The sequence below is a fragment of the Phoenix dactylifera genome, unplaced genomic scaffold (genome assembly GCF_009389715.1).
Source record: "Phoenix dactylifera cultivar Barhee BC4 unplaced genomic scaffold, palm_55x_up_171113_PBpolish2nd_filt_p 001064F, whole genome shotgun sequence".
Classification (NCBI taxonomy): domain Eukaryota; kingdom Viridiplantae; phylum Streptophyta; class Magnoliopsida; order Arecales; family Arecaceae; genus Phoenix; species Phoenix dactylifera.
In genome coordinates, this window is record NW_024068412.1 from 83,573 (window position 1) to 93,679 (window position 10,107).

At 40.2% G+C, this 10,107-nt stretch overlaps 1 pseudogene; it reads left to right on the top strand.

Moving 5' to 3' along the window:
• Window positions 1–1,551: 1,551 nt before the first annotated feature.
• Window positions 1,552–4,349, top strand: LOC120107893 (annotated as a pseudogene).
• Window positions 4,350–10,107: the final 5,758 nt, after the last annotated feature.

The window sequence follows — 10,107 nt, forward strand, 5'->3', positions numbered from 1 at the left end:
CTAGGTCAGCCCCCACGCCTCCTCTTAAATAGCATGTGGAGCTCCTACTTTGTAGGAGCTCCTTGATTAGATTCCAAGAGGGGCGCCGACCCCTCTTCTTTGCCGCACCAAGCAAGGAAAAGGAGGAGGGGCGTGTGCCCCTCCTTCATGGTTAACCTAATCCTCCTCTAAGGAGGATTAGGAAGGTCACTCATGGTTAGGTCCTAATCTAATTAGGCTTGGAACAAGGGTGAACCAATTTGGGTTTAATCTAGGTAAGTCCTAATCCAATTAGAACTTAATGAGCCATGACTCAATTGAACCCTTCAATCCTAATCTAATTAGGAGTCATCTTATTTCATTGATTAATAATTAATTGGGACTTAAGAAGTCCTAATTCCATTAGGATTTATTTAATTTTAGTCTTAATCCAATTAGGACTCTAATTTGAATCCGAAGTCCTAATCCAATTAGGATTTCTAGAAATCCTATTCTAAGTAGGAATCCAAAATAGATTCAAAATTCTAATCTAATTAGGATTGTGGGAATCCTACTTCAAGTAGAAATTCCAGTCCTACTCTAAGTAGGACTCCCAATTAGGGGTGGCAAAAAATGACCCGACCCGCCAACCCGACCCGTGTTCGACCCACCATAAACAGGTTTGGGTTTGGCCTAAACGGGTTTGGGTCGTAAACAGGTCGACCTATTTAACCTGTTTAGTAATTGGGTCGGATACGGGTTTTAGATGTCTGACCCGTTTAACCCGTATAACCTGTTTAATTTTTGGGCTGATAGATAAGGAAATAAAGACCACAGGCTCACAATCCACAAAGCCTACAGGCTACCGCTCGGCCCAACTCACCGCTCGGCCCAGCTCCCCGCGTCGGTCCAGCTCCCCGCTTCTGCCTAATATCCCGAATCACGAATTCACGACTCCATCAGACCATCACTCCACATTCTCTTTAGGGTTAGGGACCTTAGGGTTAGCTCTAGCGCCGTCGCCGCCCGAGTTCTTTGCCTGTCCCTCTTCCCCCCTCCTCCGGACCTCCGCCCTCTCCTCCCCCGTGCCGGCTACTTCCGCCTCCCCGTGCAGCGCAGGCGTCCTCGGCTCCTCCTCCTCGCAGTAGTATCTCTGCAGAGTAGTCGGAAGAGAGGGGCGACGAGAGCACCGCCACTTCCGCCCCGCACAAGTACTCCGTCAAGATTCTCTTCGGCAACCGCCATGTGAGCACAAGTACTACGTCTGTTCTTCTTCTCGTTGGGAGCTTTGGTACAAATTCTTCCTTCCCTTTTTCTCCGTCTCCTGACGCTATGGGTTCGGTTTTTTTAGCGGTTTCTTGTTTCAGATAAGGGCCCGTTATTTATCTTGGATTCTTGGAGTCTATTGTTTTTTTCTTTAGAGGGGGCCATTTTTCCCTGTGATCAACTGTTTCAAGAAGAGCAGGGGGATAGTTCGTAGCGTTATGTGGCATTCTTGGCGCGATATGGAAGTATTTAGTTTGGTTTGTGAGAAATCTTGATGCCCCCATTGAGAAATAAATCATGAATATAGGTTTCTCGCTACGTTTTGTGATGAACATTGGAGGGTATTGGCGTAACCTCTTTCTGGCTACTGGGCTCTTGATTAGAAATGCAACTCCTTTTGCTGTTTCTGTTTTTGGTCTCATTGTCTGTCTCTTTCTGGTTTATAGGGACCCACGATTGCAGTCCACATTGCCTGGCTACCAAGCTTGGTTTGTTTCGAATCTTTCGATTGAATTGCTAACATGTCTAATAGTGCTTAGCCCTTATTCTAAAAATATCTATTGTCGCATGATGTCGTACACAACTATTCGTACAGTAGATACTTCTATTTCTTTCCATTTCCCTTCCAAACAGCATTGAAACATGTCGTTTTGTTTTTCTTTTTAACAGGATGATAGCAGAGAAGCAATTGCAATCACTTAGAAGTATCTACTGACATTGAAACAGGATGATAGCAGAGAAGCATTGAAACATGTCGTTTTGTTTTTCTTTTGGAAATGAGGAGCACGGGGCACCCACATTGATATTGATTTGACTCGTGGGTAGCTTGTGTATGTTCCAGTGCTTCTGACATTGGGTGGCTCTGTGGCTTTTGCCTTACTCTGTGGCATTTTTTTAACTTATTTTCTTTCCATTTCCCTTCCAAACAGCATTGAAACATGTCGTTTTGTTTTTCTTTTTAACAGGATGATAGCAGAAAAGCAATTGCAATCACTTAGCTATTTCCAACCATGCATCTATCTCTTTGGATAATCATGTAGACAGTTTATAAGCTGAATATTTTTTGTTTGTTTGCTACTGCATATGGAAAGGGTCTTAGAAGAAAGAATATAAAGCAGTCTGAGAAGTGAGAAGTGCACTGTTTTCCAAAGCAGCTTCTATGACCAAGACGCTAACAACTTTGTTTTGGAAATGGATCATTATCTTAAATAATTCGTTTCAAAGTGTGTGCCTAAGTAGATGATGTTTTGTGCAGGAAAGGGAAGCAAAGAAGGAGGCTTTCAGGAAGTATCTAGAGTCCAGTGGTGTTCTTGATGCTCTGACTAAAGGTTTTCAACTGTCTTCGTTGGGTCTGTTTTGTTTTGGAAATGGAAATGAGGAGCACGGAACACCCACATTGATATTGATTTGACTCGTGGGTAGCTTGTGTATGTTCCAGACTCCAGTGCTTCTGACATTGGGTGGCTCTGTGGCTTTTGCCTTACTAGTTACTTCTGACATCATTTAAGCCCTGTAAATTTCTCTCTTTAATAAGTATTATAGTTTGATCGGATGAAGTATGACTGGTTTTTTTGCTGGAAGATGAGTTCAGTTGTAAATTACACTGTTGTGTTTCCAGTTGACCTTATATTCTCTTTTGTTTCACATCATATCATGCATGTGCATTTTTCTGTATAAAATGGTCAGTAAGCTTTTTCTTCTTCATTGTTATCAGTGGTCTTTCTTGTATAGTTTCTTATATTGCCTTTATCGTCCTTCCATACCTTACATGAAGGATATATTGTGGTCTCGGTTCATGCTTTAATAGTTTCTTTAAATCGAAAAAGCACAGTGCTATTTAATTATGCTGGATAATCTGTCAGGAGAATTTTGCATATTTAAACTGAGAACATGAATATAAAAGTTCTTTACCATTATGCACTCATTATTAGTGGGTAAAATCCATCTGGGATATTGCAGCATATTGTGTAGTTGCAGTTAAGTCAGCAGGCAGACAAATTCCCATTGCCTTCCTGGAGAGGATTAAGGATGATTTCATCAAAAGATATGGAGGAGGAAAAGCTGCAACTGCTGCAGCTAACGGCCTCAACCGAGAGTTTGGGTATATTTTTTCCTTCCTAACCATTCAAAGATACTGCTGTGATTTTATGTTTCTTTTGATGGCAAAATCATTGACTAACGTTAAAAAAATATTCACTAAAATTTTAGGCCAAAACTGAAAGAGCACATGCAGTATTGTGTGGATCACCCTGACGTCCCTGAGGAAATAAGCAAACTGGCGAAAGTGAAAGAGCAGGTCTCAGAAGTTAAAGGAGTTATGATGGAAAATATTGAAAAGGTACATCATGGTATCTCTTTTAATGGTTTAACTTGTGATTATTTTAATGATTTTGTTGTCCTTAATTATGGAATGTTGCCAGTAATTCCCTTTTCCTTGACAAGTAGCATAATTAATTCCTTGAGAACATCTTTTCAGGTTCTTGATCGTGGGGAGAAAATCGAGTTGCTTGTCGACAAAACTGAAAACCTTCGCTATCAGGTCTGTAACTTACGTTCACCAACCCTTAGTGGGCATCTGGATGTTTTCTTGGATTTGCTTCTGGCAGTACCATTCGTGGACAGGGATGGTTTGCATTCAATTTCTTTTTTTGGTGATTATTTTTTCCCTCAAGGCTGTTCAACATTAAATTGTTTTCTTGTGTTTGGGGTTTGCAGGCTCAAGATTTCAGGCAGCAAGGAACAAAGATGAGAAGGAAGATGTGGTTTCAGAACATGAAGATAAAACTGATCGTCTTGGGCATCATCATTGCATTAATCCTCATCATAATTTTGTCCATTTGCCATGGCTTCAAATGCTAGTATGAGCGGATATGAGATCACTGCACCTCCCTCTCCCACTCAAACTGGTGCTTTTGAGTATAGTGATATCATTTGCTACTACATAAAAAACTAGTGCTTGGTTGATGAATTGTGGTTAAGTGTTCCCCCTCGTGAATGAGTATTTTCATTCTAATATTTTCTTGCCTGTTTGGGAACTGGGATCGGATTGACTTCGTAATTTGGATATCATTCCTGTATAGCCTTGAGTGCTATTCTTTCTTAATATATCGAGTGGTCGTTCTCTATGCCCTATGGACATTTTGTGGATGTCCGTGAATTGATGATGTCTTGATCTGATGGGATGGACGATTTGCTGCTATCTCTTGGTTGTCAGTTACTGGCATATGAAAGTCAGACTCCGACGGACATGATCATTGAGTAAGTCAAACTGGAACAGAGTAGATTGTGGTTTTCAGCTTTAGTGATCGCCGAGCAACCATTTTTTTAACTTATTTTCTTAATTACCGATAGCTTTAGACAAACAGGTTAAACAGGTCGGGTCGGGTTGGATAAACAGGTTAAACAGGTCGGTTCAGCATGGGTTAGACTAAACAGGTTAAACGGGTCAGGTCAGATTGGGCAAACAGGTGACCTGTTTATTAAACAGGTTAAACGGGTCGGGTCGGGTTACCTGTTTATTAAACAGGTCAGGTTCAGGTTGCAATTTCTGACCTGTTTAATAAACAGGTCGGGTTCAGGTTTATGATTTTCTGACCCGACCTATATATGACCCGACCCGTTTATGTCCAACCCGACCCGATTGCCACCCCTACTCCCAATCCTAATTCAATTAGAACTCTAGGAATCCCACTCTAAGTAGGATTCGTGTTTTAAGTCCAATTTGTTGACCCCCTAATGGATTTTGATGAATACAAAACACTAGAGTATAATTCCATTTATCTTAACAATTTAATTGAAAAATTCATGTGTTTTATTAAGAATATTGTTAAGAAATGTCTAGGCAAGTTCCCATAATTTTTATGAATTTATTGAAGAATTTTTTGAGATGAAAGAAAAAGTTCAGGGACAGCCGAGACGTCTCCTGATAGTCTCAGAGACGTCTCTGGCACAAACAGGAAGAACTGGCACGTCTGGAGACGTCCCCGGCACCTGCCGAGTCGTCCCCGCGATAGCGGAGTCGACTCTCTCAGTAGCGGAGTCGACTCTCTCAGTGGCGGCAGAAAGGCAGTTTTCAAGAGACATGCGCGAGACGTCCCCACCATACGCGGAGTCGTCCCCGCAAGTAAAAAGCAGATCTCCGGAGTCGTCCCTTAGATAGCGGAGACGGCTCTCTCAGGGTTTTTCAGAGAATGATTTTTTCGGTGATAAGGCAGCGGAGACGTCCCCTGAAAGAGCGGAGTCGACTCTCTCAGGAAATTCCAGAAGACATGTTTTTCTGAGATAAAGAAGCGGAGTCGTCCCCGAGGGAGCGGAGTCGTCCCCATTCAAAAAGTGCAAACAAGCCGAGACATCCCCGTAAAGTGCAGAGACGACCCTCTCAGCAAATCAGAAAGGCAAGGATTCAAACGGTACAATTCCAGAGTCGTCCCCGTAAAGAGCCGAGTCGTCCCCAGACAACGTAAAAAGTAAAATCTTGTAGCCGAGACGTCTCTCGTTGAAGCGGAGACGTCCCCGGAACGCCTGGGACGCGACTGACAACTTTTCAGGTTTGGTTTGAATTTCAAATCTCCTTCACTTTATCTCTAACGGCTATATTTGCTTTTTGGGCTATAAAAGGGACCTCTTAAGTGCTTCTAAACAACTCTTCACCAACCCAAAGCAAAATCATTCAAGAGAGAAGAAAGAAAAAGAGGTTCAAGGGAGTTAGTGCATTCAAGTGAAGAAATCAAGTGCTTTCAAGCTTCCCAAGTGATTTCAAGCTCAACTACTCTCTTCCGCTCGTGCATTCAAAGCTCACACTCAAACCTACGCGATCCACATCGGAAGAATCACTATTTCCCACGCTTCCAACGGCAAAAGGATTCTTCCGGGTTCTATTATTTATCATTGTCATATTTGCTTATTTAGAGCTTTCCAATTGTTTGTAAAACTCTTTTAACATTGTGCTTGTTCCAGTCAAGGGACTTGGAACAAGGGAAAGGCGTCCCAAGCCTAGGTTAAATTGGGAGTTTTAGGGTTTGTTGTGAGCCCGGTGTAAAACAACGAGTTGGGTAGTGAACTCGCAAAACTACCGTACTGTAATCGTGGATTATAGTGGAAATTCCCAAAGGTGCTTTGGGGAGTGGATGTAGGAGCAGTGGAGGCTCCGAACCACTATAAAAGCCTGTGTTTGCGATTGGTTGTCTTCATAGCTTTATTCTTGCTTTAGCTCTTATATTTGTGTGTTTTACTTTTAAATAGTCAAAAAGTTTTTAAAACACCCAATTCACCCCCCTCTTGAGTGACCATTTCTGGGCAACAAGTGGTATCAGAGCGGGTGCTCTGTGTATTTCTTGAAAGACCTAACCGTCTTAGCCAAAGATCTAGATGGCAACACCCTTTAACAATGTTCCTGCCGAGGGGCAAGCAACCAATAGACCTCCACTCTTCAATGGGACAAATTATACCTATTGGAAGACTAGAATGAGAATCTTCATTCAAGCACAAGACTATGCCTTGTGGAGGGTTATAGTCAAGGGACCACAAGAACCATCACACATGGTTAATGGCATTCGAGTTCCCAAACCTGAAGAGGATTGGGATGAGAATGATGATAGGATGGCTCAACTCAATTCTAGAGCCATGAACTCATTATTTTGTTCTTTAGATGCAAATGAGTTTAATAGAGTCTCCACATGTAGTTCTGCTAAGGAAATATGGGATAGGCTTGAAGTTACCCACGAGGGTACAAATCAAGTCAAGGAGTCCAAAGTGAACATTCTAGTTCACAAATATGAGTTGTTTAAGATGGAACCCAATGAAACCATCACATGCATGTTTACACGCTTTACCGATATAATTAATGGTCTAAAAAGCTTGGGTAAATCTTATACTAACCCGGAACTTGTGAGTAAAATTCTCAGGTCTTTGCCAAAAGCATGGGAAGCAAAGGTCACGGCGATCGTAGAAGCCAAAGACCTCAACACCTTGGGGCTAGAACAACTTTTGGGCTCATTAATGACGCATGAGCTCACGATGAAGCAACATGAAGATGATTTGCCAAAGAAGAAGACAATTGCACTCAAGGCTACTTCGAGTGTGTGTGAAGAAGAAAGTAGTGAGAGTGAGGAAGAAAGTGAGGACGAGGACTTGGGTTTGATAGTTAGGAAGTTTAAAAAATTCATGAGGAAAAAGAAACCCTTCCCTAGGAAAAAGTTTGGAGGGAGAAATGATTGGAAAAAGGAAAAAGAAAAAGAAAGAGACCCAATCATATGCTATGATTGCAAGAGACAGGGACACATTCGTTCCGAATGCCCTCAACAAAAGAAGTACTTTGGAAAGAAGAAGAAGAAGGCATTGAAGGCAACATGGGATGATAGTGACACATCATCCTCCGAGGAAGAGAAGGAAGAGACCGCCAATTTATGCTTCATGGCGTTCGAAGACGACGAGGTATGTCAAAACCCAACTATAAATTTTACTTTAGAAGAATTGTATGAAGCTTTTCAAGAACTTATGGGTGATTGTAGTATGTTAGGAGCAAAGAATAAAGAATTAAAAGTCTCCAATCAAAAACTGAAGGAAGATATTGAGAACCTATTAATTGAAAAAGAGAGCATTAAAAATATTAACACTATTGACCTAGAAATCAAAAATTCAAAACTTAGCATTGAAAATGAAAAGGCAAAAACACTAATTAAGGAATTAAATCTGAAAATAAAATCCCTACTCAATAATAATACCTCACTTGCACAAAATGTTGAATCTCTTAAACAGGATAAGGAAGAACTAGTTAAAGAAAATTTGAATCTTAAGAACGAGGTACATAAGTACAAACCAATTGTTGAAAAATTTACACAAAGCTCTGAAAAACTAAATCTTATTCTTTCAAATCAAAGAGTTGTTTTCAATAAAGCCGGATTAGGATATAAAACTAACAAACAACAAAAGTATCTAAAGAATTTCTTCATAAAAGCACAAGATGTAAAAACTGAAAAACCTACATGCTTTCATTGTGGAAAGAATGGACATAAAGCCTACTCTTGTATTCAAAGAAAGATCCAAACTAACAAGAGTACATTTGTGAAAGCCAAAAACATAACTAAAGTATGGGTGCCTAAGGGAACCAACCACAAACCACGAAGGACCCAAGAAAACTTGGGTACCTAAGAGCTTCACATGATCATTTTGCAGGTATGCCTTGCAGTCGGAAATAAAAAGAGAATGTGGTATCTTGATAGCGGTTGCTCAAGGCATATGACCGGTGACAAGAGTCTCTTCGTCACCTTGGAATCAAAAGAAGGAGGAGTAGTCACATTTGGAGACAATGCTAAAGGCCGAATCATTGGTGTTGGTAAAATCTCCATATCACCCTCCTCATTTATTGATAATGTATTGTTAGTTAATGGACTAAAACATAATTTATTAAGTATAAGTCAATTTTGTGACAAGGAATTTAAAGTATCATTTGAATCATCACTATGCATAATTAGTAGTCCAATTGATAATGAGATCAAACTCACAGGACATAGGCATGGAAATGTTTACATGGTAGATCTTGATGATCTCACCATGAAGGATGGCCAATGTCTTGTAGCCATGAATCCCAAAGTCAATGAGACTAGTTGGTTATGGCATCGTAGGTTAGGGCATGCTAGCATGGATTTAATCTCTAAATTAATTACAAAGGATCTAGTCAAAGGACTACCAAAAATAGACTTTGAAAAGAATAAAATTTGTGCTGCATGTCAATTAGGGAAACAAACAAGAAGTTCTTTCAAGTCTAAGAACATAGTCTCAACATCAAAACCCTTAGAACTAATTCACATGGATTTGTTTGGACCCACTAGAACTGCTAGTCTAGGGGGTAAGAAATTTGGTCTTGTAATCGTTGATGATTTTTCACGTTTTACATGGGTTTCATTTCTTGCACACAAAGATGAGTCCTTTCCCGCTTTTATCAATTTTCATAATAGGGTTTCAAATGAACTCAATCTTAAACTAAAAGCAATTAGGAGTGATCATGGTACCGAGTTTGAAAATCAGTATTTTGAAAAATTTTGTGAAGAAAATGGTATCAATCACAACTTCTCGGCACCTAGGACACCCCAACAAAATGGGGTGGTAGAAAGGAAGAATCGCACACTAGCAGATATGGCTCGTACCATGTTGTGCGAATCGGATCTACCAAAGTATTTTTGGGCTGAAGCAATAAATACTTCATGTCATATTTTGAATCGTGCTTTAGTTAGATCCATCTTGAAGAAAACACCTTATGAGCTAATAAAAGGTAAGAAACCAAATATAAGCTATTTTCATGTTTTTGGTTGTCGATGCTTTATTTTAAATAATGGAAAGGACAATCTAAGCAAATTTAGTGCTAAATCAGATGAGGGGATCTTCTTAGGTTATTCCTCATCTAGTAGAGCATACAGGGTCTTCAACAAGAGAACTCTCGTTGTTGAAGAATCCATTCATGTTGTTTTTGATGAAGCTAATGGAGATTCTTCTAGAAAAGAAGAAGATGGTGATGCAGGTATACTTGAAGACCGAATGAAGGAATTCTCCATTCAAGACAAACAACATGAGGATGAGATCAAAGAAGATACAAATCAGCAAGGTGAAGAAGATCAACCTCCATCAAGAAATCAAGATCTTCCTAAGGAATGGAGGTATGCACATGGTCATCCAAAGGATCTAATCCTTGGTGATCCTTCACAAGGTATAAGAACTAGATCCTCTCTAAGAAATACTAGTAATTATCTTGCTTTCGTTTCTCAAATAGAGCCTAAATCACTAGAAGAAGCTGAAAAAGATGACAATTGGATGAATGCTATGCAAGAGGAATTAAATCAATTTGAAAGAAATGAAGTTTGGACTCTAATAAAAAGACCCCCTAATGTT